This window comes from Nannospalax galili, unplaced genomic scaffold (assembly GCF_000622305.1).
Source record: "Nannospalax galili isolate Female #2095 unplaced genomic scaffold, S.galili_v1.0 scaffold1362, whole genome shotgun sequence".
Classification (NCBI taxonomy): domain Eukaryota; kingdom Metazoa; phylum Chordata; class Mammalia; order Rodentia; family Spalacidae; genus Nannospalax; species Nannospalax galili.
In genome coordinates, this window is record NW_008347579.1 from 35,096 (window position 1) to 55,955 (window position 20,860).

Sequence of the window (20,860 nt, forward strand, 5' to 3'; positions counted from 1 at the left end):
GTAAGTGCACTTGTGCCATGCAGTCCTCTTGGAGGACAGAATAGGGTGCCAGAATCCCTGGAACTTGAGTTAAGGACGGTTGTTAGCTGCCATGTGGGTGCTGGAAACCAAACTCAGGTTCTTTGCAAGAGTAGTCAGTGCTCCTAACTGCTGAGTCATCTCTCCTGCCCCTAAAAATGAATTTTTGAAAACTAGTAGAATGCCAGAATTTTAAGAAACCATCATCCTTTAGCCTGACTGCATCACAGAGTTAGATTGTACCAAAAATTGGTACATTTATAAGTTTAAAATGATCAAGTTATAATTCAGTACCCTGACAAAATTCTATTGATAGAAGAAAAAGGAGCAATATTTTTTGTATGTGTGTATGCTACAAAGCTTCAAGAAAAATTTAGCAAGGGCTTGACAAGATGGCTCTAGGTTAAAGAGTGCTTAAGGTTCTTCCAGAGAGCCTGAGTTCAGTTCCCAGAACACATGTTAGGCAGTTTACAACTACAATTCCACACCTCCAGGGGGTGTGACACCGTCTTCTGGCCTTTGCAGGCACCTGCACACACATGGCACACACACACACACACACACACACACACACACACACAAATTTTCTAATCTTAATTATTTAAAAAAGAAAATATGGCAAAGGAATTATCAAAATCAATATAGTGGGACAGAGCTCCATGATGGGAGTGCTGGCACAGTCCCCACCAGTTCTTTCTCCCAACTTGCAACTCTCCTCAGGGCAACGATTCCAGCCTGCCTTAGGTTAAACACTTCTGTTCTCAGACCTTCAAACTCACCTCCCTTTAACACTCCCTTTACTTGAGGCCCACCCCACATGGTTCTGGGTCACAAAGAGAAAGGGCTGGAATGATCCAGGACGTCTTGACACAGATGATCATGTAGCTCTGAACTTGCTGCATGCAGGCCCTCCAAGGTCCCTGTTGAACAAACGAGCAAACAGAGAATGAAAAGCAATGTGTTTTGCATAATTTCTGTGTAACAGCTGCCTGCAGGATCCCACAGTAGAAGACTCTGATGGTCTTTCGATAGTCCTTTGCTCAATTAAGCAAAAATCAGAAAAGCTGAAACAAAAGCCCACAAAGCAGCTAAGGACCAAGGCCTTGGTCTCTGTAGTGCTTACTCATGACAATGCTGTGTCGACCCTACAGACATGCCCTAGGAGACAGTGCTCATTATATGTATCAAGAAACAGTCTAATTTGGGGAGAACTACACTTTCACAATATTTATAAATGGTAATTTTAGGTGACCCACAATTTAATCCATGATCTCTTTATATGTAGGCTGTAGACTTAGGATCAGATTCACCACATTCAGAAACAGAAGCCAGAGTTCAATGGGAATTATTCTAAGTTAGAAAAGACTCAAATTTTAGAATGTGTCAGAAAGATTCAATTTCCCAAATCCAGGAAGATTAGCAGCCAGGTAGGAACAATCTGATGTCTATCATATCAGGGATGCATTAGTGGCTTTTCCCAGATCCAGTCCTGTTGAACTCTTCAGCTGAGTGGTGAAAATTCTCAAGTATATTGTTTGATTCAGCCCACACACATGCTGTTGAGGCTTTCTGCACTTGATCTTAGGATAAGGTCAAAGGGTTCTGGGATGTTCTAGTTTCTTTTCAATTGCTGTGACAAAACACTCTGACCAATACCAACTTGGGGAGGAAAAGATTTATTTGGCTCACATGCCCTGGGTCATAGTTCATGGCTGAGAGAGCCCGAGGTAGGAACTCAGGGTAGGAACCTGGAGGCAGAAGCTGAAGCAGAGGCCATGGAGGAATGCTGCTTACTGGCGTGCTTCCCTGGCCCATACTCAACCTGCTTTCTTATATAGTATAGGCCCACCTGCTCAGTGGTAGTACCACCCACAGTGGACTGAGCCCTCCCACATCAGTCAACAATCAAGAAGATGCTCCAGAGGCATGGCCACAGGCCAGGCCAGTGGGGGAAATTCCTCAGTTGAGGCTTCCTCTATCCAGGTGTCAAGTTGACAACTAAAGCTATCCAGCACATGGGGTTTCAGTTTCTGTGGTATGGGGCAGAGATTATTGGCACCATCCTGTAGGAACCAGACCTAGAGTGTTCCCCATCCCCCTCTGCAGGGAGAAGGGGCCACATGCCCACTTCTGGCCATGACGTGTATGTGTGCATGGATGTGTACCACTACCGACCAATTCCTAGAAACCTGTACCTGGTCCTCCAAGCACCTTTGCCTGTGTGTCTTGAAGTAACCACCCATGACCTGGAGGCTGTGTACTGAATCTGGCTGAACCCAAGAGGGAAAGAGCCTGGGTTCCTGGAAAGGAGAGGCCACCGATAGTCACAAACAAGCAGCTTGTACACTTCAGGAAGAAGAAACAAATTCCTATTCTTTTAAGCCACTGAGATTTAAGGGCCTAGCAGTCAGCATGACCTCAACAGGCAGAGATTTCTTTACTGTGTGCTTTCTCCGGCTTCCAGGAACTGTTCAGTTACCACACATCTAATCCTGGTCTGTACTGTGGTTTGGATGGTCCTTATGCAGAATAGTAAAACACTGGCTTTTAAATCCCTTTCCTGACACCTCCAAAATGTGTGTGTGTCTGTGTGTGTGTGTGTGTGTGTGTGCTGCTCAATTCTTTAACTAAGTATGGTAGAATTTAAATTTAATGGATTTTTAACTTTAACTTTCCTATGCACCATTATTTCATAGGAAATCTGGGACTATGTATATCCAAGATTTAGTGAAAATTCACCCCACAGATATGGTCCTTGTCCTGCAGTTAATGTGAAATGGAGAGATGTTACAATGTGCTGCATGTGTGGGACACTCTCGAATACCAGCGGGGACTGGAGCTACCATCCAAGCCCTACTTTGTACCAGCCTGTGGTGTTTCTTGCTCACATCTCAGGATCCCAGGCTCAAAGATCAGCCTTGGGCAGTGAAGCCAAAGACAGACATCGAAAGCTGCTGTGGCTCCCCTGCTGTCCCATGTCTCCTGCTTCTGACAGAGCATCATCTAAGCTGGGTGTAGTGATGCACACCTTTAATCCCAGCACTCAGGAGGCAGAATCAGGCAGATCTCTATGAAACCAAGGCCAGCCGAGGCTAAGTAGTGAATTCCAGGCCAGCTGGGGTTATAGGGAAATCCTGTCTCTAAATGAATTAATGAATTAAGTAATTAATAAACAAACAGAGCATTACCTAGCAGAGACTCAACTTTGACCCAGAAACCTTAGACATCTACATTCTCATATGTATGTGTGTCCTACATGTGTATGTTTGTGGAGGCTAGAGGTTGACCTCAGGTATTTTTCTCATTTGCTCTTCATCTATATTTTTGAGATGAGTTCTCTCACCGAACCTGGACCGTACCAATTCTGTCAGGCTGGCTGGTCAGTGAGCTCCAGGAACTCACCTGACTCTGCCCTCCCAGCTCTAGCTTAGATACACTTTGCTGGACTTGGCTTTTATGTGGGTGCTGGGGATTCAAAGTCAGGCAGTCAAGCCTGCACAGCAAGCATTTTATCAACTGAGCCATCTCCCCAACTCCTACTTTGGACACTTTAAAATACAAAATGCCAGACTTAAAGTTTCTAACCAAATAGCTGTTTTCAGAGATCAGTCTTCCCTAGGCAATGCTCTGACTCTGGTAACCTCACAATAACAAACTCCAGGTAAGGGAAAAAAAGGACCTGAAACACCTGTGTAGACAGATAACCAGCATATGAACCAACCTGGGTCTCATTTACTCAGCCATTGGAGCGTCTGTCCTGTGAGCCTCTTATCTAGCTCAGACACAGTCAAGGCTGTCCATGGGAAGGAAGCCATGTTCGCCTGGCATCCTGAAGTTTCCCAAGAAAAAAATACTTTTTTTCTTGGGGGTTGTTAATGCTTCGGAACTTCCAAACGACTCTCTTGCCAAACCTGAAGGGTCCAGACCCAGGGAGTGAAATTATTGTCAGGACTCCATTGTTATGCATGATGCAATCTCAGGGAAAGAAAACCAAGCACACCTAATTGTTATAACATTAATATTTAAAGTTTCTATAGGTAAGCATGTTGCATCTACTCCAAATCCAGATCTGTGGGAGGTCTAGTTATTTTTCTTATGGAGATGGTGATGGTCAGAGAGTTCACTCAACCTTTCTCAGCTCATACAGTTGGTCAGTAACAGATAACCTCGGCTGACCTGTTTGTGTTGACTCATAGGAGGTCATGTTCTCCTGGGTATGTTAGTCTAGAATTGATCTGTAGAGTGGCAAAGGGTTAGTACAGAAGTTTTAGAGTGGGAAGCAAATTTGTGAACACTTTCTTGATAATCTAGTTTTGTTGCTGCGTTTTATTGAATTTGTTTTTCTATGGCTCAAATGTCAGTTCTATCACGTAGAAATAAAAGCTCTTTATATTGACTATGACAATCTTTTCTTTCCTAGACCATCATGGTAGTTTTCTAACTACTCTCCTTGTCTATCATCTGGCCAGGTATGAAATGCAAACTTTTATGTTATAGCCTTAAAATCCAAGTTCCCCTTTCTCTGGCCTATGCTTTCTAGGTGAGCACTTCTAAGTAGGGATATAATTAATACAAGACACTTTGACTATGTAAAAAATGGGCAAGCCATACACTTCAGCAGTTGTGTGGATTCATAGCATACAACAGTGGAGCAGTCAGTGGAGACCATTTCCCATTTCCAACCCCATTCTTGTTCTACCATCCTCCAAGTGTGGAGTAGACAGAAAGGGAAGAGTACAAATGAGAGGTACTTTATTCCTAACACAGGATCAAAACCATTAAAAAGGGATAAAACCACATAACTCAGATTGCCATGTGGAATCTAAATGAAATGGGTTTGAACTCTTAGTAGCAGTGGGATGCTTACCAAGAACCATTTCAAGTCTGAGTAGTTTAGAGCTCCAAAAAGTATTATAGCTCAAAAGCCCCCAGAGGGCTTCCAGGTGTCAACCAAGTCCCTCACAAACCAAGTCTGCAGGTCTGAGAAGAGCTACATCTCTTGCAGGCTTCCAGAGCAGCAATGGGTCTCAGTGTCTGGAGCTGAAGCTGCTATGGGGGTGGATTGCTGTCCACAGAAGAAGCCTGGAATGTTGGAGGCTGAGGCATGAACTAGCCCCCTCTGCCTGCCTGCAGTCTCAGATCAAGCCTCAGGCATGGGAAGCCTCCTGTGAGCCCATCCTGGCCAGGCTTGAACACAGGCTTCCTTTTCTGATGAGAAGCTGGCTGGGAGCCAGACCTTAAGGTGTTCAGGCTTCTTTCCCTAAAGAGAGCAGGAGGTCTGGGGCCAGTCTCCCAGCCAGAGCCCAGAGAAGGTTTCCTCCTCTTCTTCCTCAAAGCCTCCCACAACAGTTCCACCAACTTCTGAAGCCTGAATTTACAGGGTGGGTATCATTTGGCTAAATATGGGAGTGAAACTAGGACCAACCAGGGAAAATTTGTCCAACCTGGTGAAGGAGGGGAAAACCCTGGTCCCACTAAAAGTTCACTCCAGTTGCTACATTGACCTTTGAAGGAGCCTCTACTTACTTCAGCTGAGGGATTTTACTCAACTGAGGACTTTTGTTTCTTTTAGAGTTGCTGCCACTCAGTTAACAGCTGTCAGAAGCACACTTTCTGTGGCTGCCTTGCCCTTGAGGCTTGAGCTTACCAGCTGTCAGAAGGTGGTATTAAAGCTCTGTGTGTGTGTGTGTGTGTGTCTTTTTTTTTTTGCTACTGATTTAATTTCCTTGGTCATTTGTGTTCAGATTTTCTATTTCTTTATTACTCAATCTTGGTGGGTCATATATGTCCCCAATTTTATCATTTCATCCCGATTATACAATTTGTTGGTGCATCATTGCTATGTAGTCTCTCATATGCTTTATATTTCTGTGTCATCCGTTGTAATACCTCCTTTTTCATCTCTGATTTTGCTTTTTTGTGGCAGTACTGCATTAAAGAAAAACTAACTCTTGAAGTCATTTAAATGAGGAGTGAGCTGGATCTGTTCTGCAAATATTCTGATTTTTCTTAGAACTGTTCTCTCTGAACTGTGTAAGAATAAAGGGTCTCCTGTCATATTTACTGAACAGAATATCATGCATGTTCTGGGAAAGGCATACGCAATCTCTGATAAACGTTTTTATGAAGGAAGAAGTTGCTTTTCTGACCCTATTGACCCAGAACAGCATACGAAACCACAAAGAGATGTCATCAAGGTATGCCCCCAAAGATCTAGAACTAGATCCCAGTAGTTTCTATCTCTTAAAGATCACAAAAACTATCAAGACCACCATGCTGAGGATCAAGGCTTTAACTACAATAGACCCTTTGAGGACACATATCATATACAGACCATAGAACTACCTAAAGTGATCTGAAGATTCAATTCAATTACTACTAAAATACAATGACATTTTCATGGGAACAGAAAAAAATCCTTGAAATTTATATGGAGAAAAGGAAAAAAGACACAGAATAGCTAAAGCAATATCTTTAAATTATACTACAAAGTTATGATGAGTCAAACAACAGGTTACGGGCATAACAGACACAGAGGCAAATGGAAAAGAATAGAAAAGTAAAAAGTACTTTTCTCTATGAATAACTTACCTTTGACAAAGTTTCTAAGAGCCTACATTTGGGAAAAGGATAATCTCTTCAATAAATCATGCCGGGAAAATTAGACATATATATGCAGAAACACGAAGCTATACTCTTAACTTTTACTGTAGAAAAAATTAATTCAGAATGGACTGGGGACTCAATTTTAGGACCAGAGCTATTGAATTACTAGAAAGAAACAGAGGAGGAATGTTTCATGGCATTAAACTGGTTAAGGATTTTTAAATAAAATCACAAAACACAGGCAGCTAAAATAACAATAGACCAATGGCATTGCATTAAACTTAAAGGCTTCTGCACACAACAGAAATAACCAGGAAAGTGAATACTCAGTCTAGAGAGTGGAATTAAGTATTTATGAACTACACATCTCACAAAAGGTTAATATCCAAAATATATTATAAATTCAAAGTCAATAGCTCAATTAAATAATAAAATGTTTCTCAAAATAAGATGTAAAAATGACTAACAGATATATGGAAAGATTTAAACACTACTAATCATGAAAGAAATATAAATCAAACCACAGCAAGAGATTTCCTCACTCCAAATATCAGAGTTATCATCAAATCTTTTTAAAAAAACAAAAATCAAATTCTTGTGAGGATGTTAAGAAAAGGGAAACTTTCATAAGCTCCCACCATTAACTGAGGAGCTATGGACAGTTGATGGCTTCTGGGGGTGGGGGTAGAATCAGTTTTCTTTAAGGGTGTGGCCCATTTTAGTCTGACCATGCTCCAATGGATGGCCCCATGCCCAGGAGTATATGAGCAGCAGACATGGGACTTGATCTAAGAAGCTATATTCTAAGAAGAGGGCATGAATTTGAGGGATAGAAAGATGTAAATGGATCTGGGAGGAGTTAAGGGGGGTGAATATGGTCAAAATACATTACATACAATTCTCAAAGATTTAATAGAGTATTATATTAAAATGTTGACTTTAAAAAAAGGAAAAGAAGGAACATTTATACACATTTGGTTTAACTGTAAATTTGAACAGCTTTGAGTTTAGAGTTTCTTCAAAAAAATAAAAATGAGAATTACCATACTATCATCTTATCAAACTACTAGATATATATCCAAAAGAAATAAAATCAGCATGTGAAATAGATACATGTTCTTCCATTTCATGCAAAACTGTCTATGCACAATAGAGATGATGAGTGAGGGGATAAAGAATATTTTGCTTATATACATGATGGAGTGCTCTTTAGTCATGATAACAAAGTTATATCATTTGAGGTCATCATGTAAAACCAATGATCCAAGCACAGAAAAACAAGTACCTCATGTTTTTAGTCATATATGAAAACTAAAAACTTGGATCTTCTAGAGGTTCATGGTACAGCAATCATCACTATAGGTTAGGTGATGTTGTGGAGGTGGGGATAGAGTATAGTAAATGTGGTGGTTTGAATGAGAAATGTCTCCCAGAGGCTAATGTATTTGAATACTTGGTCCCAGGGAGTAATGATGTTTGGAAAGGTTATGGAACCTTTAGAAGGCAGAGCCTTGCTGAAGGAAGTATATAACTGCTTGGTGGGCCTTGAGGGTCTATAGTCTGGCCCCACTTCCTCTTATGATCTCTCTGCTTCTTGTGAGCAGGTGAAACGTGATCTCTCTGCTTCCTGACTGCCAGAGGGACCTCATGTGCCTATGCTATGTCTTCCTTGTTATGATCATGATGGACTGTGTCCCATCTGGAACTGTAAGATAAAAATAAACTGTTTTCTCCTTTAAGTTGCTTTTGTCAGCATATTTTATCACCGTAACAGAAAAGTAATCGATACAGAAATTGATGCCAGGAGTGGGGTTGCTGCTGTGATAAACCTGATCATATGGCTTTTATGCCTCTGGATTATTTTGTGGAAGAACTTGAAAGTTTGGAGTGGAAAAGCCATTGAGTGCTATGGGCAGAGTTTAGTGTGTCATTGTTGTCTGAGCTTAGATGTGTTTTCACAGAGCCATTTTTTGAGTTTCAGGACTTACATTAAGGCTTTTGACTCACTTTAAATTGAATTTTTGTAAGATGAGAGATCAGGATCTAGTTTCATTCTTTTACACATTGCTACCCAGCTTTCCAAATACCATTTGTGGAAGAGGTTTTAATACTTTAAAAAAAAATACTTTTTCCAATTATTAGGTGGCTATAGCAGTCTGCTGGTCTAACTATAGGCTACTGTGCCAGTAGAGTGGAGTTTTTGTTACCATAGTTCTGTAGTACAAGTTGAGATCAAGTATAAGGGAAAAAACTAAGATGACCAAGAATATTGGGGAGGGATAAGTCCAGAGGAATGTGCTAAGAGGTAAGACTGGAGTCCTAGGCCAAAGACAGATTAAGAAGGGCCTGACAGGACTCACAGTGAAATATGAATTCTGTACTGAGACTGAACACAGCAGGATGGTTAACAGACTGTGAAGAGGCAGGGTATTTGGGAGAGTCCCACTGGGAGAAGGACAACCGGAGGAATGATCAGACATGTCTCAGTGTCACAGATTACCTTCTACTGTGCCATTACCTGAGATGTCTGATCAGGAGGTGATGGGAAAAGTGGATAATGTTGGGATTTCACTCACAGGCTCACCAAGAGGGCAGTGCTTTGAGCCTGGGACTGCCTGAAGTGGTTAGAGCAGCATCAATATTAACAGTGGACACAATGGCACCATCAGGCAGCTACAGTCCAATCTCAAATGCCACAGTCAATCATTTATGGCTCTTGACAACTGAGAATTTGGGGCTTTTATCTTATCCAGAAGTTTCACTCACAATAATCAACACGAATGACAGAAAACAGAATGTATTGCTTCACTACTACATTTTATTACAATGAGGCTCAGTGGTCACACGTCAGGGCCTTCTAACAAGCAGAGAGGGTGAGCAGAACTTCCTCCCTCATAGTTTCTTGACTGCAGAAGTTGAACCTGAGGACAGAAAACACAAGAGGTCACCTCTTCCTGTACAGCTGAGAAGGTGGGCATGAAGACAGCCATGCCTGTCCCCTCACACATCCACAGCCCTGCTGCTGCAGTCAGAGAGAGCCACAGGCCAGACATTGAGGACTCTGAGTGAGACCTCTCCTTAAACAACTGAATCACCCTCCCAAACTCTGACATGGCTGTGAAAACAGCCTAGGGAGGAGCTGTCAACCCCTTCCCAAAGAAGAAGGGCTAGTTTCCATTCATTGCTTTGAGATCATGGTTGTCTGTGTAACTGAAATTCGAGAAATCAAAGCCATGGATAATGAGGGACTCGTAAGTGTGCCAAGGCTGGTGTGTTTGGCTTTTTACAAATTGTCATGAAACTACTTTCCAGAGTGTTTGTATCATTTTATAGTGTCATGAGCAGAACATGAGAGTTAAAGATTCCCATCAGCTCCTGCCATCTTCAGTATTGTCAATGTTTTTAAATTTAGCCACTAAAATACATTTATGGTGACATTCATTGTAGTTTCAATTTGCACTTTTCTAATGTGTTTTATATTTAAAATGCATTAAAGTAGGCATAATACAATTGGATATTGATATTAAAATTCAATGTGATGATCCCTGCCTTTAGACCACTTTCATTTGATATAATCACTGATATAGTTGGGTATGTCTATCATCTCTCTGCTTGTTTCCTTTGTTTTTTGTTCTCTTTACATCTTTATGCTGTCTTTGGAATTGTTTCATATTTCATTTTATCTCCTTTGTTAATTTGTTTGCTATAGTTCTTTATTATTATAGTGTTCAGTTTAGACTTGGTAACGTAATACCTACCTTATTACATTAAACCTGCAAATGATAGTATACTAATTCACATGTGTCACAGGGACTTTCCAATACTATATTTCCATATCTCGTCTCCTACCCTTTATGACACTGTTACATGCTTTGCATATATACATGTACATATATAATATGCCATCCCCACCATTATTATATGTTTTGCTTATACATATAATATGCCTTCCACTCCCCCCAACACTATCATCAATATGTGACATTTCTCTCCTAAACTTTTTGAATAAATGGAATAAATGCTTAATAATGATTTTAATATTTGTATTTGATATTTTAGTATATGTGCCAGTACTGGTTGTATGCTATTCCATGGATTATTTCCTCAAAACAGGTAGTATTTTTCTGCTTTTTATGTATCTGGGAATCTTTGAGTTGATGCCAGGTATTGTCTATTTTATCTTGTTAACTGCTGTAAAATTTTACATCTCTAGAAATCTTATTTGTTGTAGGATATAGGTAGGTTTCTTGGAATCAGTTTAGTCATTTCAAGTCTTGCTAAATCTAGGTGATTCATTTCACAGCATGAAACCTGACCTTCCTAAGTACTGTACCCAATGTCAACCTATACTCGAGCTTTTGCAGTCTGTCTGGTGGAAACGGGCTCTGTTCCCACCCCTGGAGAGTACTGGGCACTGCTGCCATCAGTCCTTCCAAGTGCCTAATTCCCTGGTCACGGCTGGTTTGATCACATATGTGTGCTCATCAGGACTGTGCTGAATATTTTAGGAGATTTCTAGAACTTTACCATGTCTCCCTGTAGTTTTCTCTCCTCTGGTTGGCTCTGCTATGAAATCTAGCTGCTTGAGATCTCAGTTCTCAGCTCTGTCCAGTAAACTTTGAGAGCCCACTCAACTCTGAACTATAGCCTGGAAATTTTCTCAGAACTTTCAGTTGGGACAATTTTAAACTCTGCCTTGTTTGGGTTTTGTCTGTTGGGCATCATTGTCCACTTTTATTTAATGTACAGTGTCTTGAAAATTGTTTTATGTATTTTGTCTGAATTTTGGGTTGCTTTCTTTGAGAGTTTTGGGACCATGGAATCCATCTTTGCCAAAATCCTGAGTCTCACTGGGTTTTAGGAGGATGACACTGCATTTGATGCCAGAAGAAGCAGCATTCTTTGTATCAGAATTTGGCTCACCACTGAGACTCTGCGGCTGATATTGTATCATGATTACATCTGGTCTCCTCCCCGATAGTTCACTTGGTGAACAGCCTTAGCTCAGGATGCTCTAGTCTTGGTTAAAATAGAAGATTGATCTTGTAGGCCTTCGTCTTCACTAAGAAACCCATGACACAGAATACACTATTTCTGTCCCTTTATAAGTTAAATGAATTCCTGACAACCTAAGTGGCAACTTGATGAACCCAGGAACTTTGGGGATGATGTACACATAGTCACATGTAGTTTAAGTTTATCTGTTGAATGAAACATTCTTTTTACTTATCTTTAAATCTATGGACATGGGATTCCTAATGTTCCACACTTTCTCCTAAAGATACATAAAGCCTTAGGGCATGTGCCTAGGGCAGATCTGAACTGCAGCAGGGGATGTGACCTACAGACCTTTAGTGGGAATAATCACTCTCTGACTCTTCTCATCCCTTGGTTTTCATTACTTACACTCGTCTATCATTTCTTTCCACTATGGTCCTGGATGCTCCCACTCTTGTTACGGTTAGGTTAATCACATGATCATTCCAAATAAATTTAACCTTGTGAACATCTCCAACATCCACATCAGAGTGTATCTCATTGACATGAGTGTTGCCAGGTCACAGAATGCCCCTGGGAAGTTAAGAAGTCAACAAAAATATATGTGATTGCACATACATATACACAAGATTAATCCTGTATACAATTATATATGCACTTATCCAGGTCATAATGCATCTGAAGCAAAGTTGATTGAAAGAACAGTCTCATTATAACATATAAAGTAAATACACATGTGTATTTGGAGGCAGTTTTTCTAGCAATAATACGTATTTACCTCAGTCATCTTTAACATAGACTCAAATGTGCTTTGGTCACAGTTCTCCCTATGGTTTAATAAATGGAAGCTTTATCATAAAACCTTCAGTGTTTTAAGAATACTTCTTTATTCATTAAATCAGATGTCAAACAATGGAGTAGACATGAATGGTTTCCTCAGAAAATACCAGAGAAAAAAATTTAGAAATACTATTCTGAGTTGTATTAATGTTCAAGCATGAAAGGACAGCTTTCTTTTTGTTATATGTGACAGTATTCTATTTCCATATAACAGATAATAAAACAAACGCAGCAATATTATACATTGTACATTCACAGCATTCCAAAATTAAAAAAGCACAATGTGATATTTTAGATATTTTACTCCCTTGAAAATTTCATATTGCTTAGAAAACAAAGAAACTATTTCCAAACAAAGAAGCTAGAATGTGCCCTGTCACCTTCTGTCCGGGCAGGGTGACAGCTACCTGATACCTCCAACCTGTATAGGAGGCAAAATTTGTAAAATATCAGCTTGGAGAGAAGAGACACGGCCAAAAGGGTAATACCACCCCATCAGATTTTGAATAATCTGTCCATGTTGCTATTAGGTCTTCTGATGAAATACAATTGTTCTCTTAAGTGTTCAGGGATAGATACTGGGGAGAATGAATGTACAGAATCTTTCCAGTGTTAATTACATGGGGTTTTTATCAAGTCAAGAGCCCAAGAAATGCATTTTGTGTCAAAGTTTTCAACCTGGAGGCCAACAAGATAGATCATCAGGTAACGGTGCCTATAGCCAAGACTGACAACCTGAATTTGATCCCCAAGACCCAAATGGTGGACAGCAAGAACCTAATCCCTCAAGATGTCTTCTGACCTCTATACATGCACCAAGACACACAAACCCTCCCCACACAGAGAAAATACATAAATAAAATTAATTTTTTCAATGTAACCATTTACTCTTGAATTTTCTAAGAGCTCTATTTTAAAAGATACTAGAAAAGTATTAGATGTGCACTTTCATTAGTTTTCTTATTATTTTTATTGATTACCAAATTTTAGTCTCATTATTTTTTGTCTACATAATCTACATTTTTAAAATTCTATAATTATCCTTCCAGTGGACATGTATCTAAGTAACCAAAAGAATCTGGTTTTGGTAGTACTCAACTTTCAAAAAATGGGTTTTGCCAATTAGTGTTATTCTGCATCAAATTGGGAATGGGATAAAATTTGTCTGTAGTTTTACAAGGCTGTTAACCACCTTAACTCCCATCAAAGCAATTTCCTTCTACCACCCAGAAAAGAAACCCAGAGCCTGTCCTCATGCTCACCACTCCCACTCCCTCTCGTCCCAGCCCCCACTGACTCCTGTGCTAAATGTCTCTTGGTCCTGTCAACTCCTTCCCATTCCACCCACCCCACGACCTCTCTGGCATCATTCTCTGCTTGAACAAAACCTAGGCTTTCTGCTCAGTGGTGCTTTCAACAGGATAACCAGGCCAGAGGATAGGAAGTCTCAGCATCAGCACCAGAATCTAATATGGAGAGACTTGTTTTTGTCTCATGAACGGTCCAGGCCCCTCACTGTTCTGCTGTTCAGATTACATCATTACCCTGAGCTTGGTGCTGAGCATTTTCCACATCCTAGTGGATGACTTAAAGCTTTTGCATGGAGAAGCAATTTCACACATTATCAGTGAGCATGATAACAGGCACTATATTAAGAATTTAAATTTATGGCTAGGGGTGGAGCTCATGGATTGAGCACTCCACTGGCATTTGTAAGGTTCTGGAGTTCATATCCAGGCCCCTTTCTGCAAAATAATTGAAAGTTTAAAAAGTTAGAAACTTATGTGCAAAGTTACGCCTATCACCAGTGTTAAGATAAAATCTCTGGTAGACTCCACTTGTTTTCCCAGGGAATCTATCAGCGTAATGTCCCATCTGTGGGCATCCTCCACTTTCACAGGGGAAGCACTCGTTCTAATGAAAACAGGAATGGTGATTGGCGATGCTCTGTCTTTTAACAGGGAGCCATCTTTTTGTACGTATTGTAACAATCAAGAGAGCCAACACTAATTCTGTTCCTGATGATAAAAGGGATCTTTAATGGTGTCTCACTGAAAGTTAATAAGGCATCTCGTTATTCAGAAGGATAAACCAATAGTTTCATTGTTATATTACACAACATTTTGTTATATATATATGTATATATATGCACAAAATATAAAAACCTCACAATACCTGTATTTTTTTCTCTTTTGCCTCTTTAACTTGCTTTATTTGCCCCAAGGCATTCACTTTCTAGCTTGGTGAATAGAATTTACTTTAGAAAATTTGTGTAAGAAAGAATAAAAGGTGATCATCAGCTTCTGACAGGCAAAATAAGATCCATTCGGTGAGTGACGGGTTCAAAAGCCAGGCCTTTCTCCTTTCCTTGACTTCCACTTAACATGTTCACATCTTAGATTTATCCCAGTATGGAGGGAAAATACTTCACTTGGCTCATAAATCTTAATCAGGCAACTGTGTCTGAAGAAGACAGACAGGAAAATGCCGTCTCCTCCTGTGCCAAATCATGGAGCAGGAAACACAGAGCTGGGAGGACATGTAGCCCAATTCCCATTCCGGAGAAGAAAGGGCCTCCTCAGGAAAGGCTCATCAGATGGTGGGCCTGGAGCAATCTCAGGGTCAGACAGTCAGCAAGCTATAGGGAGATTAAGCCAACTGGTAAGAAATATGTTATACTTTGCAAAGTCATTTCCTAAACTAGGATGGTAATCAAATCCCAGACTTCATCTCTCAGTCTGTCACAGACTAAGATATAGAATTTGGATTCCAAAGGAACCAGGAGACCATGCACCAATGGACCCTCAACCCATTCCCACTGCAGAACACATACCAAACAGACCATCATCAAGATGACCTTGCCCATATCTGTTTGGGTGGATGCATGGGAAAGGGCCCAAAGGCAGAGCAATCTCAAAGCTGAGACATTTTTCTTAGAGAAGTGCATCTTTTGGTTTTTGATAGACAAGGGATTTATTTACTTCCTAAGCAACAAAGGTTAGACTACAGGCTACTTGGTACCAACATTGTTTAAATGTGTAAATAATAAATTTATCTTAAATGTCAGAGTCTAATAAAACAATAATTCTCATGATGAACATTTATTCAAGGGATATTTAGAGTGCACACCAGAGAGCTGGTGACCATATAACAATGTAATTTTATATCAATATATTTCTATTTCTCCATTGAAAAAACAGGAACTACTTTTCCTTGAGCTGTGGTTCCTCTTCTATTAGCCTAAGCTTAGTTTAAGAGAGGCTTAGTTTATGAAATTAACTTTTCATTTGTACATTGCAATTTAGTTATTCATAAAGCCCCAAACTGTGAATTATAGTTGCTTTTTGAGAATAAAATGACATCTTTTTTACATAACCTACTTTGCAAAGTGAAAAAATATCTTATATTCCTTTAACAACTATCTTGTTTGAAAATCTATGTAAATATCAAAACACATTTATTTCTATTTTCATTTTCCCTTTGTTATTATGCTTTAGAAAAACAAAAATTAAATACATTGTCAACTATTATATTTCTCATGTCAATTCTAATGTCAAGATAATTTTCACCTAGTGTTCAATTTCTGCAATGGCTAATTCTTCTTCTTTTTTTTTTTTTTTTTTTGAGACAGGGTTTCCCTGTAGGCCCAGCTGGCCTGGAACTCACCATGCAGACCAAACTGGCCTTGAACTCACAGAGATCTGCCTGACCGAAAAAGAAAAAAAAAAGAAAATATATCAAAATATATCAATCTGCTTTAACAAGCTATATTCTTGCTAACTGAAGTTTTACTTTTAACAGCTGAAAGTCAAGATCCCAATTATAGAACTGTCTTCAGACACTTGGAATATAACATGCTTAGATATCATCAATGTCTTCATCATCATCTCTGATATCATCAAACTGGATTCCAACATCATCTTGGGGACCAAATGCGTCTGTTTTGTTGATTTTAACATGTCCTAAGTTCTCCATATGCCTTCAGACTTCTGGCTTCTTCTGCACTGTACTTTAAAATGACATCAGCCTTGTTATCTTGATAGTTTTATAGACCAATCAATATAATGTCTGAGGTATTTATCCAAACCTTTTTTTTCAACTTTCCTCTGATATTGCATTGCCTTCTTATAGCATCAAAACACATTGCTTCCCATCGTCCATTTCCCAGCATTTTGATCACCTGTGCAAATTCTTGCCCGTCGTCTTTAAACACCAACTCTCTTTTCTCCTTTTCCTGAATTCTCTGACATGCAGATGAGGGCAACCACAGGGGTGGGAGTGAGGGGACTCCCTGCTAATGGTAGGTAGCTTGACTCCTCTCCAAGGGCTACTACTTGGATGGGTGAGCTGAAAGTATATCCAGGTGGTAGGTCTAAAGCACACTGTATGGTTACTGGAAATTTCTGGTAAACAGCAAGGTATATAAGATCCATGGACAGCAAATGGTGTTTCTGGGCTCCTGGCTTCTGTTAACAACAAAATAATGCTTCTGCTTCTGGTCCAGTGTGCTGGATAGCTTTAGTGTCGACTTGACACACCTGGGTTGAGGGAGCCTCAATTGGGGAATTGTCTTCATTGGACTGGCCAGTGGCCATGTCCATGGGGCACCTTCTTGATTGTTGAGTGATGTGGGAGAGCCCAGGCCACTGTGGGTGGTGCCATCCCTGAGCAGGTGGGCCTGTGTTGCATAAGAAAGCAGGCTGAGCAGGGGTCAGGGGAGCAAGCCAGTAAGCAGAGTTCCTCCATGGCCTGTGCTCCAGCTCCTGCCTCCAGGGTCTTGCCCTGAGTTCCTACCTTGGGCTCCCTGATGAACTGTGACCTGGGAGATGTAAGCTGAATAAACCCTTTTCTCCCCAAGTTGGTATTGGTCATAGTGTTTTGTCATAGCAATGAAGAAACAAACTAGTACATCCAATTTTCAGGAAAGTGCAATCTCCTGAATTTACTCCAGCACCTCACCCCCAGTACCACTGCTGGGCCCCTGAGCATCTTATAAAAAGGACTATTTACATTGTTGATTCACACTGCTTTAACTGCATGAACAAGAATTTTTACTGACTTGTTTACAGAAAGAAAAAATAAAATTAAACTGGTGAGGTTAGTTCTTACTATGTAGCTCACCTGTGAACAAAATATGTGTCCCTCTCACACATATTATTACATTTTTTGTTCTGGATTAAACAATTAATACATGTCATATCATAAGTGTTTTTACCAAGGGCATTGCATCTGACATCATTTACATTTATGGATGAAGAAAAAGTCTTAGCAAAATGAAATATTTTGCCCAAAGTCATTCTGCTATTTAGTGTTAAAACCAGGATTTAAGTTCTTGTTCTTAATTACTAAGATATATCTCCTTTGTAAGTGTGACTTACATGGAACAGTGATTACTTTAAATTTTCTTTGTTATACGGTATTGGTTAAAATTTTTTGATTTGAAAAATATATACGTATATATATAATGAAAAGTCAGTTTTCCAAAAGCCAATTCAATAGCTATGTCATGTTCAAGGTTATATGTAAGAACTTAACCTGGGGGTTAGAGAGATGGCTCATCAGTTAAAAGCTGCTAATTGCTCTTACAGAAGACCTGGGTTTGATTCCCAGCACCCACACGGCACCTAACAACTATATGAAACTCCAGTTAAAGGGTATCTGATACCCTCCTCTGTCCTCTATGAGCACTGCACACACACGGTGCACTTATATGCAGGCAAAACAGTCATACACCTAAAGCAAATACAATAAATAAATCTTTAAAAAAAGAATTCATTTTGGACATCAAACATAACAACTCAAAAATTATTGGTGATGATGAGATTTCAAAGAAATGTCCATATGTTCATAATTTTATAATTTAAAGGTCAGTGTCTAAAGAAAATCTTCCATGTTTAACAGCATTCTCTAAACATTGCTCTCATCATGAACTAGTTTTTTATGTGTTTGTTTAGGATTTTTTCCAAAACCAGTTTGAACATTTACATTAGACAGAGAAGGGTTGGAGAACAACACAGGGGAATCCATACTTGTATGTGATTACAGGCAGCAAAGCCACGACTTCCTGTGAAATCATGCACAACATCAGTGAAAGATTTTACTTTTTTAAAAGTAAAATTTTTTTGGTGGGGGGGCGGGTTGGGAGGTTTGTTTTGTTTTGTTTTGTTTTTGAAACAGGGTCTCCCTGTAGCCCCAGTTGACCTAGAACTCACTATGTAGACCAAGTTAGCCTTGATCTCATAGAGATCCAATTTACCCTGGTTAGGGTAAATTCATAGAGGCTGCAGCACAAAACTATTCACGAAGTGTTATTTATAATTTGCGATGTGCACTGGTTAGTTTTTGTCAACTTGACACAAACCTAGACATACCTGAGAAACAGGAATCTCAACAGAGGAATTTCCTCCATCAGATTAGGCTGTAGCCATGTCTAAGAGGCATTGTCTTGATTGCTAGTTGATGCAGGAGGGCCCAGCCCACTGTGGGCCAGGGCTACATAAGACCCAGATTGTATAAATTCCAGGCTGTATAAGAAAGGCAGTGGTTGTGCATTCCTTAGGTCCCAGCACTCAGGAGGCACAGGCAGGGCGGGAGCTCTCGGCGAGTTCAAGGCTGGCCCAATCTACATAGTGAGTACCAGGCCAGTCAGAGCTACATAGTGAGATCCTGTCTCAAAAAAGAAAAGAGACGAGAAAAAAGTAAAAAGAAAAGAAACAAAAAAAGAAAGGAAAGAAAGAAAAAAAGCCAAGCAATCCACGGACAGGAAGCCAGTGGGCAGCATGGCTCTGTGGTCTCTGCTCCAGTTCCTGTCCCAGGTTCCTGACTGCCTTGGCTTCTGTTGACAATAAGTTGTGAGATGAAATAGACCTTTTCCTCCCCAGACTGTTTTGTCAGAATGGTTTATCACAGCAACAGAAAACTTGACTGGATCAAGATGCAATCGAAAGTTAAACACTGTGTAGGATTGTGATAGCTATTAAGGGAAATGGAAAAGTAACTTGAGAAGGCAAAGAATGGTCCATGTAGACACAAGTGCAACTTAGTGATGTAGTCCTGAAATAGGTCCCTCAAAATTGGATTGCAGAGGCAATGACTTTGCCAAAGTTTCCTCCTGCTCACTTGACCCAAAGAGAACCTGTGTGCCAGGGACACAATAAAAAGTTCTTTGTTATGTAAAGTGTGATATCTGTACATTTCCAAACTGTCAAGTTTATCAACATGAGGCATGAACTTTCACTCATGAAAATCATTGTATATGTAATGGTTTTACCTTCCCAGACTCCCTCGACATCATCAATCAAGCGAGTATTCTTCTGGCATCCAGGCATTTCTATTCCTCCATTTGGAAAAAAATCTAGGTGACCCACAGTTTTACTCGTTCCAAATCCTGAAGAATTTTTAAAAGTGAAAAAAGGTTACATTATCATAGAGATGACCCAAGACACTCCATTTAGTGGAGAATTTTTAAAATAAGAAAAAGTTTATATTTCCATATAGATCAAGACATGGTAATACATTCCAACACAGAGTAGTCAGGCTTGGTACATGCACCTCTGATCTCAGCACTCAGGGCACAGAGGCAGGTGGATCGCTGTGAATTTGAGACAAGCCTGGTCTCCATAGTAAGTTCCAAGCCAGTCAGGGCTACATAGTGAAAACTTGTCTCTAAACAAACAAACAAAAATTCTAATACAGAGATTCAAAATCTTCTAAAAGGGCAACTTGTAGAACTCACCGAGGGAAGGGATGAGTACAGGAGTTCAGACTGTTAGGGGAAAAATATCTCTTCAAAATGGTTTCAGTTAAACACAATACCAGATGGGCAAAAAAGAGTAACCCCAAACCTTCATTTTGTAGAACAAGTAGCAGCACCCAGAACTGGAAGCCTAGGGCAGCTTGACCATCTGTCTCCTTCCCTCTGGACTGTGGTTGATGAGGTTCAGGTTCTTTATGCACTGATACTGAAACAGAATTCAACTAATTATCTACACGGGTTCTGGGAGTTGAAATTCTACTTCTTTTATTACTTATGGTATTTAAGTAATACTTCTTTTATTATTATGGTATTAGTGAAACTTGTGTAAATATCAGAAAATGGAGAAATAGACATAATGATTCTGGATGTTCTTGAATAGTATAGTGGTGACCAAAGATTAATAACAGTAAAACAAAAACTCCACCAGATCACAGAGCTTGCTGGCTCTGATCACGTGACACAAGCCCCACATACTTTCCCTCCCATGCTCCCTGTGGACCACTCAGAAGATGCGCGAGGACTAATCTTGTAGCTTTTGCTTTTGGACCAAACTGTGATTTGTCCAATGGCACCCTGTGTCCTCTTTCCTGTCTCCCCGGCAACAGGGGAACCCAGGCTGTGGCCAAGGAGGTGGATATCATT

The 20,860-nt window shown here is 40.0% G+C and overlaps 2 pseudogenes; both read right to left on the minus strand.

The window, feature by feature from the left end:
• Positions 1 to 9,481: 9,481 nt before the first annotated feature.
• Positions 9,482 to 15,328, minus strand: LOC103743110 (annotated as a pseudogene).
• Positions 15,329 to 16,320: 992 nt separating this feature from the next.
• Positions 16,321 to 20,860, minus strand: part of LOC115066750 — a 9,782-nt pseudogene continuing 5,242 nt past the window's right edge.